The sequence below is a fragment of the Moschus berezovskii genome, chromosome 8 (assembly GCF_049115385.1).
Source record: "Moschus berezovskii isolate FMDL1 chromosome 8, NW_MosBer_1.0, whole genome shotgun sequence".
NCBI classification, from domain to species: Eukaryota; Metazoa; Chordata; class Mammalia; order Artiodactyla; family Moschidae; genus Moschus; species Moschus berezovskii.
Window position 1 is genome coordinate 34,125,691 of NC_142467.1, and position 23,642 is coordinate 34,149,332.

Here is a 23,642-nt window from a genome sequence, read left to right on the forward strand (position 1 = left end):
TCCATCGAGTCTGTGATGCCATCCAGCCATCTCATTCTCTGCCGTCCCCGTCTCCTCCTACCCCCAATCCCTCCTAGCATCAGACTCTTTTCCAATGAGTAGCTCTAGGTAAAGAATTTAGAATGTCCTTCCCTCTTTGGCCTTCTTAAAACATAGTTTATCTTTTTCCTACATTACCTCTCATTTGGAGAGGACAAAAAGGAAACATTGCAGGGAAGAATTCAAAGGTATGAGCTCTAGACTCCAGCTTTCTTGAGGGGCACTGAGGATAGCAGTTAGGCTTGACCCACTTATTTATAAATTTGTCCATCAAATGATTATAGGCTGTCTACCATGTTCTGGGGATTATTCTGAACGTTAACGATATCATAGTGAGTAAGACAGACAGGTTCCTTACTTATATTCTTAAGGAGAAACAGCAAACAGGCAATCAAGCTCATAATTTTAGGCAGTACAAAAAGATAAAATAAGGTAGAGGATAGAGAATTAGACGAGAATGGTAAAGCAGTTGGCTATTTCAGATGTAGCTTATACTGGTTCAAGAAAGTTTATTGTGAAATATTCAGGACGTTGGCAAGTAGGTTTTTAAGTCATCTGTCCAGCTTGAAATCAAGGAAATTGGTGATGGCTATAATCAGAACTCCCACCCCTTCTTGAAGAGTCAATTTACCAGCATACCTTTGGAAATGATAGGCAAAGAAAGTGCTTTTCCAGAGATAAACAGAGACTTGAATGTATTGAAGAAGTAAGTTATGAAAAGATGATGGGAAGAACATTCCGGGTAGGCTGGAACTCTAAGTACAGAAGCCCTGAGATAGAAATAAATAGCTTAAAAATATGGACATAGTGTGAAAAGCAAGGTAAAATGTATCCAGAGATCTAGGAGAACTTATATAATGTAGGCTATGATAAGGAATCTATCTTTTAACTACAAGAGAGATCTACAAAGGTAGGTTTTGAGTAGGGAAGGAATATAATTTGTTTTCATTATTTTAAGGATCATTCTAGTTGTTCCATGGGATAAGATGTAAGGAGATGAGATTAAAAATAGAAAGTTGAGCTTGGGTGTTATTGTGATTCTGCCTTGCAAGAGATGATGGTGGGCTCAACTAGCATCACTGTGGATGTGGTGAGAAGTAGTAACACTAGCATATATTTTAAAGTAGAATCTGTAGAGCACAGTGACAGTGTGAGGGTGAGCGAAATCAAAGATAATCTTTATTTTTGCCCAAAGCAAAAATGCAAGTACTGATATCATTTTCTAAAATGAAAAGGTTGGGAGACAGTCTTGATAAGTTGGCACCTAAGAATTAACATTCTATTTTGTATACAAAATGTCATATTAGGTTTAAAATAATATGAGTCTATGTATACCCCTCTAATAGAATTGTCCTATTGTTCATCATGATACTGATCTGATGAATTGATTCAATTTATGGGAAAGCTTCCTGTGAATTGTATGGTTCTGTCTGTGATCAACTTTTACCCAGAATTAGTATTGACAAGGTTACTAGGAAGATGTTGAATTCTATAGTACTGGAAGTAATTTCTTCTCACAATTAACATACAATAGTCCAGTATCATTCCTTTTGATTTCCCAGTTTTAGAACTTTATAAATTATGTGGTATATTCTATATCAAATATTAGTTTGGAACTTCCATTGAATTGTAGGAAAAGATCACAAAATCAATTTTTTAAATAATATATTTAAAGAGATTCATTTAGAAACTTATCCGATATAGATACATTTATTTAAAATTACTGAATATTTAAAAGTTAAAGTTTTATCTATGTTCACAGGCAAAGATGAACTGTATGAAAAGTAACATAAAGACAGACAGTCTTTAGAACCAGATTACAGATAAATTCTATAAATCTCAAAAAGGTAAGATCTTCATATAAACTGTGTAAACTTGTTTAAATAGATATACAGTTTCTGTTTCCAAGTGTTATCCTTCATAAATACTGCATTCATCCAATATTACCATAAAAAAATTAAATCCCTGAAAATGAAGTCACTAGTACTTACAACACTCAACTCTTATGAAGCTTAATTTCCATTTGTTATTATAGCCTTCATTATTCTCAATCATTAATTCTTTAAATGCATATCACATGCTATGTAGTAAGTATTAAAATACATTTCAACTCAGGTTTAGTCTTTTTTTGCTGGGTGGCAGGCAGATTTAAGAAAAGTGAATATAGATAGAAATGGGTTACCTTCAATAAATACGAATCACCTTGCGAACAGAAGGGTCTGCTTCCTTCCATGTGAAGTTTGTCTCTATCACTGGTTATCTATAGCTAATACTGTTAAATAAATTAGCTTCTCAAAATGAAAAATCACATGTTTCCTTAAAGAAGCACTCTGATTGAAGAAGGAAGGTTAAAGTATGTGACGGAAATTCACTGTACAATGATGCAAAAGGAAAACTTCAAACCTCTTCCCAAGGGAAAAAAAAAAACAATCAAATTCAAGTTCTAACAAGTAATTGAAAAAGATTCCAGTAAACAGAAGGCATCTTTCATTTTTATCTTCTTTGACTGTTATTGGCAGAAGGTTGATATGTGTGACTTTTATTGATTTAATATACACATCTAACATATAAACTGTCTTATATTTCACACCTCTTATATTAATATAATGTGGAAATTGTAGTTTGAGCTACCAGGGGAATAAGAACACTGAAAAAGATCCTGTGTGGCCACCACAGCTGTTGAAGTGGGATGAGGTTATACCTGCCATTGTAGGAGATACATCAGGTAAATTAATTTCTATGGAATTGAAGTTCCCTTTCATGAACATAATCCTCAAGATTATGCTGGCCTAGGGGTAGAAATTTACCCGTACTTATAATAACATGACTATAGGGCACAAGATGATACCATGTCTAACCATGATTACAAGGCAATGTTTGAAACAAAACATCGTACCATCAGTCACTCATTCTTTATCTGTAAAATGAGGATAAGAGTACACACCTTATAGAATTTCCATGAAGATTAAAAGAGAAATTACATATAGAGTCCTAAATGATAATTTGCTATTTCTTGAAATAATAGGTCAAATGATGATTTTTGTACTTTGAGTAGCAAGAGATAGGTGTGTATCATGGGAGGAAAGATCATTTTGTTTCAGTTGAAAGAAAATACACTATAAAGGTAAGTATATTTATTTTATGTAATAGTTGAAAGTGAAAGTGGAAGTTGTTCACTTGTGTCCAACTCTTTGTGACCCCATGGACTACATAGTCCATGGATTTCTCCAGGCCAGAATACTAAAGTGGGCAACCTTTCCTTTTTCCAGGGGATCATCCCAACCCAGGGATCAAATGAACCAGTTGTTGCTTTAAATGCTTTACAAATAAGAACTCATAACAAACCTATGAATAAAGAAGTATTTTTTTTCACATTGTATAGGACATAACACTAAGGCACAGGGAATAACCTCTGTAAGAAGCAGAGCCAGCAGGCAACCCAAGGTAGCTGATGCCAAGAACACTGAAACCACATACTCTGCTACTGTCTCTTTTGAGTGTTACAAAACTTACACTTTTACCTGACAGACTTTGTCATTTGAATATCATATGTCATGTATATGTGTATGTATGCCTTTCTAAAAAGTATTGCATCATTCAAATTCTTTGAATAAGTCCACATTCAAAGCAAATAACTATAAAAGCATAATGATACTCCATTTCCTTTTGAGGAGAAAATAGATATCATCAGTTATGTCATTGTTTATAGTTAGGCATATTTTTCCCTAAACAGAATTAAATTTGCATTTTGAAGACTCACCTTATCAAAAGTATATTTAAAATTAATCACCTCAAGCTGACCTTGGTCGGTAGTTTACTGTTCTAGGTGCTGTTTTAGTGATTATTTTTTAAATAACTTGTTTTATTTTTAAATACATAAATAGCACCAGGTTTTTTTGGTGGTCAATATTGAACTTCCTGAATAGATTTAGGTTGATCCAGTATCTGAATTATTTTCTCTTACTCTGGTTTAACCTAGACTTTCTCTCTTTAAGTTTGTGGATTTAATGAGAATTTTAAAAAATTTAAAAAGAATATATATGTCTCACTAAATGGCAAGCCACTCCAGTACTCTTGCCTGGAGAATCCCATGGATGGAGGAGCCTGGTGGGCTGCAGTCCATGGGGTCGCTAAGGGTCGGACTCTACTGAGCGACTTCACTTTCACTTTTCACTTTCACACATTGGAGAAGGAAATGGTAACCCACTCCAGTGTTCTTGCCTGGAGAATCCCAGGGACGGGGGAGCCTGTTGGGCTTCTGTCTATGGGGTCACACAGAGTCGGACACGACTGAAGTGACTTAGCAGCAGCAGCAGCAAAAATCAGAAGAGGAAAAAATTTCAACTTCTCTTTCTCATTTCCCTTCAGTCAGTCAGTTCAGTCGCTCAGTCATGTCCGACTCTTTGAGACCACATGGACTGCAGCATGCCAGGCCTCCCTGTCCATCACCAACTCTGGAGCTTACTCAAACTCAAGTCTACTGAGTTGGTGATGCCATCCAGCCATCTCATCCTCTGTCATCCCCTTCTCCTCCTGCCTTCAATCTTTCCCAGCATCAGGGTCTTTTCCAACGAGTCACTACTTTGCATCAGGTGGCCAAAGTATTGGAGCTTCAGCTTCAGCATCAGTCCTTCCAATGAATATTCAGGACTGATTTCCTTTAGGATGGACTGGTTGGATCTCTTTGCAGTCCAAGGGACTCTCAAGAGTCTCCTCCAACACCGCAGTTCAAAAGCATCAATTCTTCAGTGCTCAGTTTTCTTTTGGAGAAGGAAATGACAACCCACTCCAGTATTCTTGCCTTGAGAATCCTATGGACAGAGGAGCCTGGCAGGCTGCTGTCCATAGTGTTGCGCAGAGTTGGACACATCTGAAGCGACTTGGCAGCAGCAGCAGCAGCAGCTTTTTTATAGTCCAACTCTCACATCCATTCATGACTACTGGAAAAACCATAGCTTTGATTAGATGGACCTTTGTTGGCAAAATAATGCCTCTGCTTTTTAATATGCTGTCTAATTTGGTCATAACTTTTCTTCCAAGGAACAAGTGTCTTTTAATTTCATGGCTGCAGTCACCATCTGCATTGATTTTGGAGCCCCCCAAAATAAAGTCTGTCATTTTTTCCTCATCTATTCACCGTGAAGTGATGGGAGAAGATGCTATTATCTTAGTTTTCTGAATGTTGAGTTTTAAGCCAACTTTTTCACTCTCCTCTTTCACTTTCATCAAGAGGCTCTTTAGTTCTTTGCGTTCTGCCATGAGCATGGTGTCATCTGCATATCTGAGGTTATTGATATTTCTCCCTGCAATCTTGATTCCATCCTGTGCTTCAAGAAGCCCAGCGTTCCTCATGATGTACTCTGCATGTAAGTTAAGAATCGTGACAATATACAGCCTTGATATACTCCTTTCCCAATTTGGAACCAGTCTGTTGCTCTATGTCCAGTTTTAACTGTTGCTTCCTGACCTACATACAAATTTCTCAAGAGGAAGGTCAGGTGTTCTAGTATTCCCATCTCTAAGAATTTTCCACAGTTTGTTGTGATCTACTGTTTAGTTCTGTTTATTTCCCTTCAATAACACTTAAAAGATCTACTGCAATCATTTTACAAATTTAGAATTAAAATATTTGTAAGACAGAAGCAAAATATTAGCTGCCTGTTTTGAGTGCTTCTTTGGTACCAGATCCATAATCACATGTAAACCGTACACTGTTCTCTGTGCTTGGTATTATTATTGTTGTTATTCAGTCACTCAGTCATGTCTCACTCTTTGTGACCCCATGGACTGCAGGATGCCAGGCGTCCCAGTCCTTTACCATCTCCCAGAGCTTGCTCAAACTCAGGATTATTAGCCCTATTCTACTTTTAAGAAATCAGCACAACTAAGCCTCAGAAATACCTGCTAGCTTGCTCAAGGGCATAAGTTCCAGAGAAAGGGAATGTCTGTGTCTGTGAAACCTGACTGCCTGCAAAACCCAGCCTCCTGCCTGCCAAACAGTTGGTTGACACCACAACCTACATTGCACTTATGAAGAGAAGGCCTCTTGAGATGTAAGCAAGGCCTCTGCTCTTTTAACTCTTGTTCCCGCATGAGTAAAAAGCCAAGATAGACTTATGGTATCTCTAAAACATTCAGGATAAGAGAGGGCTATAGTCTCTTTAAGTTTGCCAGTTATGATGAAAAAGAGAAAGAAAAAAAATAAGCAAACATTTCAGTTGTCAGTCTCTTGCTCAGTTGTGTCCAACTCTTTGTGACCCCATGGACTGCAGCATGCCGTGCTTCCCTGTCCATCACCAACTCCTGGAGATTGCTCAAACTCATGTCCATCAAGTCCATGATGCCATTTGTCAATAAGTTGACACAATAAAAGATACACTCCTAAATCTAGTGCCTAAGTTTATATAAAACCTATTTTCTTAATTTTATATTGTTTACAGGTTATATATATATATATGTATTATTTTAATGGTTTTGAGGTTATATATAGCAGTTAATTATTGCTTAAAACTAGTTTTATAAAGTTATCCACAGGAAAGCATGCATTCATATGCTCTCAATTGCATCATTTGAACTAAAATTATTCTTTTTCTTCTTACTAATATTAAAGTAGAAAAATGAAATGTCCCATTTGCCATACATTGTACTCAATATGATTTGCTGAAAATAATTTTCCAGTCTGCCAAAGAAATCTACACCTGCACAAAGATCACAACCTTAGTCATAATTAACCTATGGAAAAGAAATTAAATAGACAAGTGATAGTGGTACTGAGGAGATTAAAAGAAACATCCTCTATTGTATTTCTCAGAGAATATTAGATTAAAATTCAAATTCTCTTTAGTGACAGATTGTTATAAGAATAAGAAATGGCACAAACAATCCATTTCAGGACAAAGATTTAACAAAAATAGGAAGGTTAATTATAATTGAATATTCCCTATGGATATCTCAGAAGATATGCCTCAGTCTATTTCTTATTGACAGGTGGTACTGTAAATTAAATGTGGTATTATGCATTCAAATTGGATTTCAACTACTCATCATCCATAGTGTAACATTAGAATTAGCCCTGATGATGACAGTCTAAAGATCATAATGAGAACAGGTGCCCTTTTCCATTCATATTGTGGTGGAGAAGGTCGGAGTTAGAGATTGGATTTATAATTTTGTTATAATCTTTGCTGCCTGAAAAATTAATTCTATGTATCAACTATCAAGAATATTAATACTGTGCTGATAGTCTCTGAATTAATGACAAAGACCACTTGTCTTCTATAAGTATTGCGCCAAATTAAAAAAAAATGGCATTTGAAATCCTGTCATCAATCACTGTTTATATAAACACGAGGATGTTTTTGTATTCTTCAGAGCCTCCGGAAGAAACAAAACAAACCAAAAACAGCAACACTGTTAAACAAGATAATCCTTAAAAAAAAAAAGAAAAAGAGTGGAAAGAGAGGAGGAGGGAGAAGAAATGGATGAAGGTTTGTGTCTCTAATAATAGTCATGAGTAACTTCAGTCTTGTGGATCAGTGCTTCTCATTCAGAGATAATCTGCAAAAATCTGCTGTGGAATTCTATGAAGGTATTTATATACTTGGACATGCAAACGTTCAAATCATTCCCTGTGTAATTCTGATGCATTGCTTGCCTCATGACCCTATATGTTATTTCTCAGAGCAAGAGCTGTGCATTACCTGCATTAGAAAAAGCACTGGGAACAGTAAAAGGGGATGCTTGTTGAAAATTATGGTTCCTACTAATTCAGATTCTCTGGAAGTGAGGCCTGTGAGGTTTCATTTTTTAACACCATCTGCAGGTGAGCCTGATGATTCTCAATCATCTGTGGCATCTTGGCCATGCACTCTGTGGTGAGCTGCTCCCTGGCCTGATGCTTCTGCTCTTCGGCCAACTGCTATCCTTATGGAGTATAAGAATCTCTGGAGCGAGGTTGGAGAATTAGTACTTGGCAACTCAGTCATTATGGCAATCTCAAAACCCAAGTAAGAAAGATTAAAGTAGGGATGTCACATGATGAGTTACTCTGGTTGTTTTGTTTGTGAAATTAATATATTATTTCCTCTGTTAAAGAATATCTTTATATGACAGGACGATGGCATTTTCAAGCCACAATCTCATCAGATATTTCATACGTTTCTGGTTAGTCATTGAGACTAACAACCAAGATTGATTTCATTTAAAATTATTGCTAGTTACCATGTATGAAGATTGAAGAAAAACAGTTGGCACATAATGCTAGATATCTGAATACAAATATAACACATAACAAGTACTTTCAATAAAACAAATGTCCATTTTGTTTTAATTTGTCTCCAAACAATTGCCTAAAATTTAAACTGCAAGAAACAGTGATTATAATAGCATCTGGTAGATTTTCTATCTCAACAGAGTATTTTTTTAAATAACGGCATGTAATTATTCATGACATTTGGAATTATTGAACACAAATACAAGAAAGGGAATGAAATATTAAGCCGTCCTGGGGATAAAAAATATTGTATATCTTTATTATAACTCCTAATTTAATTAATGTATTCTTAATGCCATCTGGTGAGATTATCTTAAAAGTGAACAAAAGAGATCAATCTGATACTTAACATAAATCTGAAAGAGTATAATACTGGGACATGGATATTATGCAATCAACATAACTAGAATAATGCAAAAAGTAATAAAAGAAGGAAACCATCTTAGTTCTAGTGCACATTCAATGTCATTTTGGGATGAAGAACAGTGACTCATTATTCTCTCACTCATGACGTTAGATAATAATGATCATGTGTGTGTGTGTTAGTCGCTTAGTTGCGTCTGACTCTTTGTGACCTGATGGACTATAGCCCACAAGGCTCCTCTGACCATGGAATTCTCCAGTCAAGAACACTGGAGTGGGTAGCTATTTCCTCCTTCAGGGGATCTTCCCAATTCAGAGATTGAACCCCATTCTCTTGCATTGAAGGCAGTTTCTTTACCTTCTGAGCCACCAGGGAAATCCCAAATAATAATTATATATTTAAATAAAAATGATACGTGTACCTGTTCCAAATGGTAGAAGGTAGGAATGTGTAGTCAGGAACAACACAAGCCTGAAGTCAAATACTCAAGATCTCCATCTCTTTACCAATTGTCAGAAATGTGTAAGTTGTTTAACTTCTTCAGAATTTGGAGTCCTCATTTGAAAGATCCATATAATGCATTTAGAAAAGTACTGGGCATATAGCACTATAGATATCTTTATATACCATGTATAATTTCTTTAACATGACTTAAAATTAGAAAATGCCTTCAGATTCCTTTTCTGTCATGGAGGCAAATCACTTAACTTTTCAGAAATTTAGTGTTTTTTTTGAAATATAAGGTATTATTTTACAAGTTTATTATTAGGATTAAATAAAATTACCTTTCTTGCCTGGAAAGTTCCATAGATAGAGGAGCCTTGTGGGCTATAGTCCATCAGGTCACAAAGAGTCAGACCCAACTGAACATGGACACAAAACTACCTTTGCTCAAGTAGCCATCAAGTTTCTGATGACTATTAGGTGTCTGATGAGTTTCTTCTTTAAGTCTCAATTTGATATAGAATTCTAGCCATGACCAGAGGGCAAAGAATATAGATTTCAAAATCTGTAGGTAACTCTGAATTTGTTTTCATAATGAGTACAATTTGGTATGGGAAATAAAAAAAGCCTCTTTTCTTAGCTCTGTAGTCTGACATCTGAGATCAATAAAGGAATTTAACCCATATGTTTAGCTAATTCAGTCTATTTCTTTGAGTTTGTTTCAAAGGCCAGCCTAGTCTTTTTAATAACTATAAGCTGCACACATTTGGATATGTCAAAAGAACTGATGTGTTCTACAGTTCTGAGCAATGAATCCTATCTGGAAAGCAGTTAGTCTGTTTTTCTGTTCTTGCGCACCTGAAGCTGTGAAGTATTAGGAGATTCTAAAGTATCACACTTAGCAACCTCAATTATTTATATTTTATGCCATTCTAAATACTAATAGTTCTTTAAATATTATGGAAAATTCCACAAAATACTATTCAAGAAAATTATTTTCCTCATTCGATTGATACTATATCATGAATACAATTTTTTTCAACATAAAGGTAATACAGTTCAGTTCAGTTCAGTGGCTCAGTCTTGACCGACTCTTTAGCCGTGTCTGACTCTTTGAGAGCCTATGTCCTGGAGCTGCCAAGCTCCTCTGTCCAGGGGATTGTCCAGGCAAAATTACTCAAGTGGGTTTCTGTGCCCTTCTCCAAGGGATATTCCTGACCCATGGGTCGAACTCAAGTCTGTTTACATCTCCTACAGTGGAGGTGTGTTCTTTACAGCACCACAATATAACACCAGGAAAATGCATTCAGACAATATGGTATTCTATTAAGAACAAGATGTGAGCATACAAATTCATCATTTAGGGAGCTTTAAAAGGCTTCAGCAATATGTGAACCATGAACTCCCAGATGTTCAAGCAGGTTTTAGAAAAGGCAGAGGCACCAGAGATCAAATTGCCAACATCCGCTGGATCATGGAGAAAGCGAGAGAGTTCCAGAAAACCATCTATTTCTGCTTCATTGACTATGCCAAAGCCTTTGACTGTGTGGATCACAATAAACTGGAAAATTCTGAAAGAGATGGGAATCCCAGACCACCTGACCTGCCTCTTGAGAAACCTGTACGCAGGTCAGGAAGCAACAGTTAGAACTGGACATGGAACAACAGACTGGTTCCAAGTAGGAAAAGGAGTACGTCAAGGCTGTATATTGTCACCTTGTTTATTTAACTTATATGCAGAGTACATCATGAGGAATGCTGGGCTGGAAGAAGCACAAGCTGGAATCAAGATTGCCGGGAGAAATATCAATAAACTCAGATATGCAGATGACACCACCCTTATGGCAGAAAGTGAAGAGGAACTCAAAAGCCTCTTGATGAAAGTGAAAGAGGAGAGTGAAAGGGTTGGCTTGAAGCTCAACATTCAGAAAACGAAGATCATGGCATCTGGTCCCATCACTTCATGGGAAATAGATGGAGAAACAGTGGAAACAGTGTCAGATTTTATTTTTTGGGGCTCCAAAATCACTGCAGATGGTGATTGCAGCCATGAAATTAAAAGACGCTTACTCCTTGGAAGAAAAGTTATAACCAACCTAGACAGTATATTAAAAAGCAGAGACATTACTTTGCCAACAAAGGTCCGTCTAGTCAAGGCTATGGTTTTTCCCGTGGTCATGTATGGATGTGAGAGTTGGACTGTGAAGAAGGCTGACCACCGAAGAATTGATGCTTTTGAACTGTGGTGCTGGAGAAGACTCTTGAGAGTCCCTTATACTGCAAGGAGATCCAACCAGTCTATTCTAGAGGAGATCAATCTTGGGTGTTCATTGGAGGGACTGATGCTAAAGCTGAAACTCCAATATTTTGGCCACCTCATGCGACTAGTTGATTCACTGGAAAAGACTCTGATGCTGGGAAAGGTTGAGGGCGGGAGGAGAAGGGGATGACAGAGAATGAGATGGCTGGATGGCATCACCAACTCTATGGACATGAGTTTGAATGAACTCCGGGAGTTGGTGATGGACAGGGAGGCCTGGCGTGCTGTGATTCATGGGGTCGCAGAGAGTCAGACATGACTAAGCAACTGAACTGGACTGAAATGACTGAAAAAGTAATCAATTCAGTTAAGAACAGAGTAAATAAGATATAAACTTGTATAACTGTGAAAGAAAATCAAGCCAGGTGAAAGTATCTTTTAATTTTTTTCAAGAAAAATAAGGTTTTTTTGAAATATTTCAAATTCATTGTCGTACACTGAATTGATTACATTCACGAATTGTATTGACAGCCTGTAACTTTTTCTTCGACATTAACTTATTTTCCATGCCTTATAACATGCAAATACATGTATCAATTTGCAGAGAAAGAGTAAATGTAAGTTATTTTTGCTGTTTATTCATATGTTAGATTAACTTTATCAACCCATATATTAAAATGTAATCATTTCATTGTCAGGAGCCTAAAGCTAATGTTAATTACAGTTTGAAACTTCGATTATTAATGCATCTTTACCTACTGAAGTGTGAAATAAGCAATAGTAGTTGAAATTCACCAATTAAATTAGCTTCTGAGACAAGAATTCATAAGTAGGCATTTGTTCATAATGAACAAATGCTGCAGAATTTCATGTTCTAAACTACGCTCATGAAATATTAGACCCAACGAGTGAGAAAAATTGTTCAAACAAAACAAAATTAAAAACTTCAATATATGAAATAAATACAATAGATGTGATAAGCATCCTATATTATTTATTTTCACATTCCATATGTCACCAGAAAAAAGAATGCATAGGCTCAGTCCATAGAAGAATACAAAAGTTTTTTGTTTTATTTTAAATTAATAGGGAATATAGAGGTATTTTGTTTACATAGTAATGCTTTAGTCCATTCAGGATATTATAACAATACCATAGACTAGATGGCTTATTAACAATAGAAACATCTGGAGCCTGGGAAATCCAAGATGAAGGAGCCAGGAGATTCAATATCTAGTAAGCCTCTCCTTGGGCTTAGTGGTAGAGAATCTGCCTGCCAATGCATAAGAAGTAGATTCGATCCCTGGGTCTGAGATATCACCTGGAGAAGAAAATGGCAATCCACTCCACCACAATATTCTTGCCTGGGGAATCCCATGGACAGAGGAGCCTGGCAGGCTATACAGTCCATGGGGTCACAAAAGAGTCAGACATGACATAGCAGACTAAACAATAACAGAGACCCAGAGGACTCCACTGACCCTTCTACTAAGGAAAAACATAGTGAGAAATGGCCATATGAACCATGAAGGAGAGGCTTGTGGGAATTGTTGTTTAGACTGCTAAGTCATGTCTGACTCTTGCAACCCCATGGACTGGAGATTACTAGGTTCTTCTCTCCATGGGATTTCCCAGGCAAGAATGCTGGAGTGGGTTGCCATTTCTTTCTCCAAGTGATCTTCCTGATCCAGGAATCGACCAGAGTCTCCTACTTGGCAGATGGATTCTTTACCACTGAGCAAACTGGGAAGTCTGGATCTCTATTATAAGGTCACTGATTGGATGAGATGATTGGGTGGCATCACCGACTCAATGGACATGGGTTTGGGTGGACTCTGGGAGCTGGTGATGGACAGGGAGGCCTGGCATCCTGCGGTCCATGGGGTCGCGAAGAGTTTGACATGACTGAGTGACTGAACTGAACTGAACTGATCTAATTCATTAATCCCATTCCTGCACTGGTAGGAGTCACCTACAAGAGCCAGAGCCTGGGCAGGCAGCGCGGAGGCCTGCGGGGCCCTGGGAGGGGTAGGGGAGAGGGAAGCCGTCAAGCCACCTCTGAGGCCGTGGCTGCCAGCCTCCCCTCCCTGCCGCGGGCGAGTGCCATGCAGGGTGGGGCTGGGGGCAGGCGATGCCTAGCGGTGTCAGCGCTGGGGTCACCTCTTCAAGGAGCTGGACAGTAACAAGTATGGTCATGTGGACATCCGTGAGTCGCACCTGGGCTGGGCCAGCTGGGTGGGGGTGACCCGAACTGCAGCGCCCAACAGGGCATCTCCCCTGAGGGTGACGCTGACCCAGATTGCGGCCTTGACCTGGAGTTCATCCTCTACCTGCAAGAACAGGATCTGCACCTTCTACTTCTTGTTTCATTCGCTGGAGAACATGGAAGATGTGCTGTATTTCTGGAAGCATTTCATGGTCCTGGATATTGGCAAGGGCCTGCCCATCCGAATGAGTTCTTGGAGCAGGAGACGCTGACTGGCATGTGGTGGAAGCAGCTGGTGGCAGGTGCCGTGTCCAGGAGAGACACAGACCCTCTAGACCGCCTCAAGATCTTCATGCAGATCCATGCCTCCAAGACAAAATGGCTGAACATCCTGGGGGGCCTCCAGAGGGAGCATGATCCAAGAGCGGTGTATGTGCTCCCTGTGGCGTGGCAACGGGATTAACGTGCTCAAGATTGCACCTGAGTTGTTCATGGCCTATAAGCAGATCAAGTGGACCATTCAGGGGCAACAGGAGACACTTCACTTTCAGGAGCACTTTGTGGCTGGCTCCCTGGCTGGAGCCACATACCAAACCATCGTCTACCCCCATGGAGGTGCTGAAGACGCGGCTGATCCTTTGCCGGATGGGCCAGTATAAGATGCTGCTAGATTGTGCGCAGAGGATCCTGGAGCAAGAAGGGCCCCGCGCCTTCTACAATGGCTACCTGCCCAACAATCTGGGCATCATCCCCTAAGCAGGCATCAACCTGGCCATCTATGAGGAGACACGCCTTCGATCCCTGGATCAGGAAGATCCCTTGGAGGAGGAAATGGCAACCCACTCCAGTATTCTCACCTGGAGAATTCCACGCACAGAGGAGCCTGTCAGGCTCCAGTCCATGGGGTCACAAAGAGCTGGGACATGACTGAGTGACTGACACACACACAGTTCTTTTCATGAGGACTCTGTCCTCCTGATCTAATAACTTCCCAAAGCTCCACTCCTATTGCCTTCATATTAAGGATTAGGATTTAAAATACAAAGTATCATCTTATACTTTGGCAATAACTTATTGTCTCAATTTTTTAAAATATATATTTATGTAAGAATTTCATCATTCATCTGATTCCTTATTTGATTTTTCAGGTAAAGTCTTGTTTCCTACATGCTTAGTCAGTTCAGTTGCTCAGTCTTGTCTGACTCTTTGCCACCCCATGGACTGCAGCACGCCAGGCTTCCCTGTCTGTCACCAACTCCCTGAAATTTCTCAAACTCATGTCCATTCAGTCAGTGATGCCATCCAACCATTTCATCCTCTGTCATCCCCTTCTCCTCCTGGCTTCAATCTTTCCCAGCATCAGGGTCTTTTCCAATGAGTCTGTAATTTGCATCAGGTGGCCAAAGTACTGGAGTTTCAGCTTCAGCATCAGTCCTTCCAGTGAATATTCAGGACTATTTTCTTCAGGATTGACTGGTTTGATCTCCTTGCAAGGAGATCAAAGTCTCCAGTGCAAGGGACTCTCAAGAGTCTTCTCCAACACCACAGTTCAAAAGCATCAATTCTTCCACGCTCAGCTTTCTTATGGTCCATCACTCACATCCATATAAGACTACTGGAAAAACCATAGCTTTGACCAGATGGACCTGTGTTGGCAAAGTAATATGTCTGCTTTTTAATATGCTGTCTAGGTTGGTCATAGCTTTTCTTCCAAGCTAATTGGTTATTTATGCTTCTCTCGTGCCACATGCAAAACAAATAGCTTAATTCTTATGAAGGATGATTCTAATATTTATTACAAGTTTATTACTATCCATTATAGCACAATAACCCTCAGAGTGCTCTTTTTATATATGTATAGTTTGTATGATTATTTTATAGGTATGGAACCAGGACCACAGAAAGATTAAGTAACTGATCTAAGATGCCATGATTTGGAAGGACTACCCCAAACTCTATAAAATGTTTTCTAAGAGTTTGTTCCTAATGAAATTTTAAACACAGAACATGATAGAGATTGATGGACTCCTATGTACAACTACCAAGAATTCACACTTTCATAATTTTCTAATGTTTTTAATGAATGAGAGTATTACAAATGAAGTTAAAGTCCTTTTTGAACTACTCCATAATCGTATTACCCTAGGATTAACTTCTATGAGTAATTTGTTGTTTAAATCCTGATGCCATAATTTTATACTTTATCAAGGAATGCTTATATGTTTTTCTGTTCTAAAACTTGATGTAAATATTATCATGCTCTACTACAGTAGCATTGAAAAACTTTCTTTGTCATTTCAGATTTTTTTTGTATTTAGATATATTTAATACATATTTTTAGCTTATTTTCTCTGGATTCTCATTTAATATATCATGGACTATAGTTGAGCAGCTCTTACTAGAAAGCTTCTATGTATGCACTTATGCATATTTTTTACTTGATTTCTTAAGTTATATTTTATCAGAGATTCTTGTCCCTCAGTTCTGGAAAATTCTCTGCTCTAAGATTTATGTCTATGTATGTATGCATTTTATCTACATATATCTATTCTGATTACTTTGAGTTTCTTTGAAATACCTTCAGTTCAGTTCAGTTCATTTCAGTTGCTCAGTCGTGTCTGACTCTTTGCGACCCTGTGAATCACAGCACACCAGGCCTCCCTCCCTGTCCATCGCCAACTCCCAGAGTTCACTCAAACCCATGTCCATTGAGTCGATGATGCCATCCAGCCATCTCATTCTCTGTCATCCCCTTCTCCTCCTGCCCCCAATCCCTCCCAGCATCAGGGTCTTTTCCACTGAGTCAACTCTTCGCATGAGGTGGCCAAAGTATTGGAGTTTGGACTTTTTATACCTTTGCACCTTTCTTCTATTCTGTTTGCAATTTAAGAATAAAAAATATTCCTAAGAGTAAAATCTGTAATTTTACCATATATATCTCTTAACTTCTACTTTCTGTCTTGGCCCAAAACAGATGCTGAGAGGGTCAGGATACTCTTGCCGTATTTTTAGTATTTTGGTGAATTACTAGCAATTCATTTAAAGAAGAAATAAATGCTGAAAAATTAATCAATCATGTATTCTCACATAATTTCAGATATAGTCATACACACAAACTGATACATATATATGTGTGTGTCTGTGTAAATATATGTATATGTATGTCATTTCTGTATGTTTAGACTATTAAGGTATATTAAAATTATACAAAAATTATGAGATATACATGTAAGAATATATAAACATATATTTATATATTTGGAGAGAAACAAAAAATGGTATATAGCTACACATCATACATATATATGACAGTGGAAATAAAAATTAACTACTTGATTTCTACAGAATTTTTCTCAACAATAGAAGTACCATTGTTCAAGAATACATCTTTAATAAGTATATTTATTATAAGGATATGGCATTATGGATATATTAATCTGAATAGCTACAAAAGATGAGTAAACTGATAAACTATTTTCTGTGAGAGTAAATCTTTGGGACTTGACAGTGAAGTATATTCTGTTAAAAATATTGATAGGTATATATCAGTAGATAGCAAGTAATAGAAAAAAGTGGCTGACAATAATTTCATTGAGAAAAGGATTAATACCATTATGTTGTACCTATACATTCCTTATTCCTGGCATTTTTTTTTTCCAGTCTCATTTTTTTCAATTGAGGTGGGACATGTAAGATGAATAGATGTCAATCTAGATTGCACAAATTATTTCAAGGTTTCCAATCTTTAAATATACATTGGTGATTTTTGAATCAAAAGAAAAAAAAGTCTACAAATAATACATCCAAAAAGGAACCCTCCTACACTCTTCAGTTCAGTTCAGTTCAGTTCAGTCACTCAGTCGTGTCCAACTCTTTGCGACCCCATGAATCACAGCATGCCAGGCCTCCCTGTCCATCACCAACTCCCGGAGTTCACTCAAACTCATCTCCATTGAGTTGGTGATACCATCTAGCCATCTCATTCTCTGTCGTCCCCTTCTCCTCCTGCCCCCAATCCTTTCCAGCATCAGAGTCTTTTCCAGTGAGTCAACACGTCGCATGGGGTGGCCAAAGTATTGCAGTTTCAGCTTTAGCATCAGTCCTTCCAATGAACACCCAGGATTGATCCCCTTTAGAATGGACTGGTTGGATCTCCTTGCAGTCCAAGGGACTCTCAAGAGTCTTCTCCAGAACCACAGTTCAAAAGCATCAATTCTTCGGCAATCAGCTTTCTTCACAGTCCAACTCTCACATCCATACATGACCACTGGAAAAACCATAGCCTTGACTAGACGGATCTTTGTTGGCAAAGTAATGTCTCTGCTTTTTAATACACTATCTAGGTTGGTCATAACTTTCCTTCCAAGGAGTAAGCATCTTTTAATTTCATGGCTGCAATCAGCATCCACAGTGATTTTGGAGCCCCCCAAAATAAAGTAAACTGGTACAACCATTATGAAGGGAAGTAAATCAGAAACAGAAAGATAAATATCATATGATATCACTCATATGTGGAATTAAAAAAAAGGGTACAAATAAACTTAAATACAAAGTAGAAACAGAGTTATAGATGTAGAAAACAAACATGGTTACCAGGGGATAGAGGGAGGGATAAATTGGGAGACTGGGCTTGGGATTGGAACACCACTATATATAAAATAGATAACCAATAAGGACCTACTGTATGGCACAGAGAACTCTATTCAATACTCTGTAATGGCGTATATGAGAAAAGAATGTAAATAATCTAAAGATAATGGAGATATATATATATATGTGTGTGTGTGTGTATGTGTGTTTGTGTGTAACTGATTCTCTTTACTGTACACCTGAAACTAAAACATTGTAAGTCAATTATACTACAATAAAAATCATTTATCATTTATTTTAAAAAAATCAGTTCAGTTAATTTGCTCAGTCACATTCGACTCTTTGCAACCCCACAGACTGCAGCACACCAGGCTTCCCAGTATATCACCAACTTCCAGAGCTTTCTCATACTCATGTCTATCTAGTTGGTGATACCATCCAATCATCTCATCCTCTGTCATCTCCTTCTCCTCCTGCCTTCAATCTTTCCCAGCATCAGGGTCTTTTCTAATGACTCAGTTCTTTCCATTGAGTGGCCAAAGTATTGGAGCTTCAGCTTCAGCATCAGTCCTTCCAATGAAAATTCAGAACTGATTTCCTTTGTTGGTTTGAACTCCTTGCAGTCAAGGGACTCTCAAGATTCTTCTCCAACAACACAGTTCAAAAGCATCGATTATTTGGCACTCAGCTTTCTTTATGGTCCATCTCTCACATACATACTGACTACTGGAAAAACCATAGCTTTGACTAGACGGAACTTTGTTGCCAAAGGAATGTCTCTGCTTTTTTTTTTTGGAGACTAATTACTTTACAAATTGTGGTGTTTTTTTTGCCATACATTTACATGAATCAGCCATGTGTGTATATGTGTTCCCCATCCTGAACCCAACTTCCACCTCCCTCCCCATCCTATCCCTCAGGGTCATCCCAGTGCACCAGCCCTGAACACCCTGTCTCATGCATGGAACCTGGACTTTAGAGCTGTTTCACATAGTAATATACAAGTATCAATGCTATTCTTTCAAATCATCCCACTCTCACCTTCTCCTACAGAGTCCAAAAGTCTGTTCTTTACATCTGTGTCTCTTTTGCTGTCTCTCATATAGGGTCATTGTTACCATCTTTCTAATTTCCATATATATGTGTTAATATACTGTATTGGTGTTTTTCTTTCTGACTTACTTCACTCTGTACAATAGGCTCCGGTATCATCCACCTCATTAGAACTGATTCAAATGCATTCTTAATATGCTGTGTAGGTTGGTCATAGCTTTTCTTCCAAGGAGCAAGCATCTTTTAATTTCACGGCTGCAGTCACCATCTGCAGTGATTTTAGACCCCAAGAAAATAAAGTCTTTCACTGTTTCCATTGTTTCCCCATCTATTTGCCATTTTTTGAATGATGAGCTTTAAGTCAACTTTTTCACTCTCCTCTTTCACTTTCATCAAGAGTCTCTTTAGTTCTTCTTCACTTTCTGCCACAAGGGTGGTGTCATCTGCATATCTGAGGTTATTCACATTTCTCCTGGCAATCTTGATTCCAGCTCGTGCTTTATCCAGCCTGGTATTTCGCAAATGTACAGTGCATATAAGTTAAACAAGCAGGGTGACAATATACAGCCTTGACATACTCTTTTCTCAATTTGGAACCAGTCCGTTATTCCATGTCCAGTTCTGTTGCTTCTTGACCTGCATACAGATTTCACAGGAGGCAGATAAGGTGGTCTCATATTCCCATCTCTTTCAGAATTTTCTGTAGTTTGTTGTGATTCACATAGTCAAAGAATAATTAAATCAATTTGAAAAGGCATGCATTAAAAAGAACCAAATCCTGTCTATATAATGGTATATTATTTGGCATTAAAAAGAAATGAAGTATTGAAACATATTATACAACTGAATAATCTTGAAACTTTATCCTGCATGAAAAAAGCCAGTCACAAAAAAACATAGCTTGTATTATTTCATTATGTGAAGTGTCCAGACTAGTATCATCTATAGAGACAGACAGTACAATAACTATTGCCTGGGACTTGTGCTGCTGGAGACAAATGGAACATGAATTAATGGGTCCTAGTGGATTAGTTTTGAGGGTGATAAAAATGTTCTAAAATTTGTTGTGGTTACAGTTAAACAACTCTGTGAATGTACTAAAAATAATTTATTTTTACAATTTATAAGGATGCTTGTATGGTATGTGAATTATATTTCACTAAACTCACACAAAGAACTGACTCACTGGAAAAGACCCTGATGCTGGGAAAGATTGAAAGCAGGAGGAGAAGGGGACAACAGAGGATGAGATGGTTGGATGGCATCACCAACTCTACAGACATGAGTTTCAGCAAGTTCAGAGGGTTGGTTATGGACAGGGAAGCCTGGCGTGCCTCAGTTCATGGGGTCACAAAGAGTCAGACACAACTGAGCAAGCACACTGAACTGAAAGCTGGCCAAGAGAAAATAAAAAACCTTTTGTGTTTAACATATGCAAATATGAAATATTATAGCATGAAAGAAAAGTGTGCTAAGAACTTAAGGGAATGATTAAATTAAATTACAGTGTGACTTCCACAAGAGTTTCAAATTCACTGCATTGAAAGTCACAATAGAAGTCCACCCACTCCACTAAGAGATGGAAATAATGACAATAGGACAGTAATTTTATAGGGATCCAGGATTCCTCATTTTACTAAAGACAAGTGTATATTGAAGAACCACATTAAAAGAATGAAAATAGATTGTCTATAGTTTTAGTTTACCTCCTATATACCCTTAGAACTCCTATATACCCTTAGATTAGATCTGGTACAGGGTGCCTGAAGAACTATGGACTGCAGTTCATAACATTGTACAGGAGGTGGTGACCAAAACCATCCCTAAGAAAAAGAAATGCAAGAAGGCAACGTGGTTGTTTGAGAAGGCTTTGCAAATAGCTGAGGAAAGAAGAAAAATGAAGGCAAGGGAGAAAAGGAAAGATATACTCAACTGAATGCAGAGTTCCAGAGAAAAGCAAAGAGAGATAAAAAGACGTTCTTAACTAAACAATGTGAAGAAATAGAGGAAGAAAATAGAATGGGAAAGACTAGAGGTCTTTTCAAGAAAACTGGAAATATCAAGAGAACATTTTATGCAAGGGTAAGAAACAGACAGAAACAGTAAGGACCTAAAAGAAGAAGAGATTAAGAAGAGGCAGCAAAAATACACAGAAGAAATATACAAAAAAGATCTTAATGAACCAGATAACCACAATGGTGTGGTCACTCACCTAGAGCTCTACATCCTAGAGTATGAAGTCAAGAGGGTCTTAGGAAACATTACTGTGAACAAAACTAGAGGAGATGATGGCGTTCTAGCTGAGCTATTTAAAATCCTAAAAGATGATGCTGCCAATACATCAGCAAAATGCAGCAGTGGCCACAGGACTGGAAATGGTCAGTTTTCATTTCAGTCCCAAAGGGCAATGTCAAAGAATGCTCAAACTACCATACATTTGCACTCATTTCACATGCTAGTAAGATTATGTTCGAAATCCTTCAAGCTAGACCTTCAGTACTACATAAACTGAGAATTTCCAGATGTACAAGCTGGCTTTAGAAAAGGCAGAGGAACTAGAGATCAAACTGCCAACATTTGTTAGATCATGGAGAAAGCAAGAGGGAGTTCCAGAAAACATCTACTTCTGTTTCATTGACTACACTAAAGCCTTTGACTGTGTGGATCACAACAAACTGGAAAATTCTTAAACATATGGGACTTCCATATCACCTTAGCTGTCTCCTGAGAAACCTGTAGGCAGGTCAAGAAGCAACAGTTAGAGCCAGATATGAAACAACAGAATGATTCAAAATTGGGAAAGGAGAATGACAACACTGTATGTTATCACCCTGCTTATTTAACTAGTGTGTAGAGTACATCATAAGAAGTGCCAGGCTGAATGAATCATAAACTGGCATTAAGATTGCTGGCAGAAATATAAAAAAAAATATCAGACATACAGATGATATGACTCCAGTGGCAGAAATTGAAGAGGAACTAAAGATCCTGCTGAAGTGTGAAAGAGGCAAGTAAAAAAAAAAACTGGCTTACAACTCCAGATTTAGAAAACTAAGATCATGGCATCTGATTCCATCTCTTCATGGCAAATGGGGAAAATGTGGAAGCAGTAACAGATTTTAGTTTCTTGGGCCCCCAAAATCACTGCAGATGGTTACTGCAGCCATGAAAATAAAAGACACTTGCTTCTTGGAAGGAAAGCTATGACAAACCTAGACATCACTTTGCTGACAAATGTCCTTAATAGTCATAGCTGTGGTTTGTCGAGTAGTCATATACAGATGTGAGAACTGGACCATAAAGAAGACTAAGCACTGAAGAACTGATGCTCTTGAACTAGAGAAGACTGAAAGTCCCTTGGACAGTAAGGAGATCAAATCAGTCAATCATTAAGGAAATCAATACTTAATGTTCATTAGAAGAACCAATGCTGAAGTTTCAATACTTTGGCCACCTGATACAAACAGCCAACTCATTGCAAAAGACTGTGGGAAAGATTGAAGGCAAAAGGAGAACAGGGCAGCAGAGGATGAGATGGTTAGATACCATCACCAACTCAAAGGACAAGAGTTTGAGCAAACTCCAGGAGACAATGGAGGGCAGAGGAACCTGGCATACTGCAGTCCTTGAGTCACAAGGGGTCAGACATGACCTAGTGACCAAACAACAACACCTTTAGAAAGTGAGACGAGGGAAAAGAGCAAAAGTATAATAATAAATCTTAAAACAGTTCTAATTCTTCATTAAAAATTGATAGGACCAGTAGCCACTTGTTTCATTTGTTTTAAGTGAAACACTTTTGACAGTGCAACAATATCTAATGGCTTCAGTACTGCAATATTTTAAGAGCTGCAATATTTACAATAACTCTTATTTGATGTTAATAAAATCTGTCATTGATTTGGGAAGAAAAAGAAGAAAAAAAAAATTCTTGACACAGAATAGTGGCCAAGTATGGATTTTAAGTTTCTGCAAAACAAGAGTGCTGGAATTTAGTCCAAAGCCCTTGGGCTGTCTTGGCAATGAGTTCACCTTCTGGAACAGAGAATACCTCAGATTGCCTAATAAATGGGACTCTCACTGACCATGAGATAGTTTACTCTGCCAGAAGCAAAATGTTGCAGAACTACTGCTACCTCTGCATTTCTTAAAATAAACAAATAAATGAAAACTTAAAAAAAAAAAAAAATGAGGAATCCTACTCAGCTTAGAGTTAAGCCAAGGGGAGATTTCCTCTGTGTTCTCAAGGTAGACAATCTGAAGACCAAGCAATTTTGTTTACTATTACCAAAAAATTTTTCTAGAAAAAAAGCATGTTTTATTTATCTTCAAGCACTGTATATAGTGACACTTTGTGCCTGCATACCCTCTTTTTTCTTGATGTGAGAGTGCTAATTTTCCAAGTATCTGCCCT

The 23,642-nt window shown here is 37.9% G+C and overlaps 1 pseudogene; it reads left to right on the forward strand.

The window, feature by feature from the left end:
* The first annotated feature begins 496 nt into the window (after positions 1-496).
* LOC129558965 (mitochondrial adenyl nucleotide antiporter SLC25A23 pseudogene) overlaps positions 497-23,642 on the forward strand; it is a 31,966-nt pseudogene continuing 8,820 nt past the window's right edge.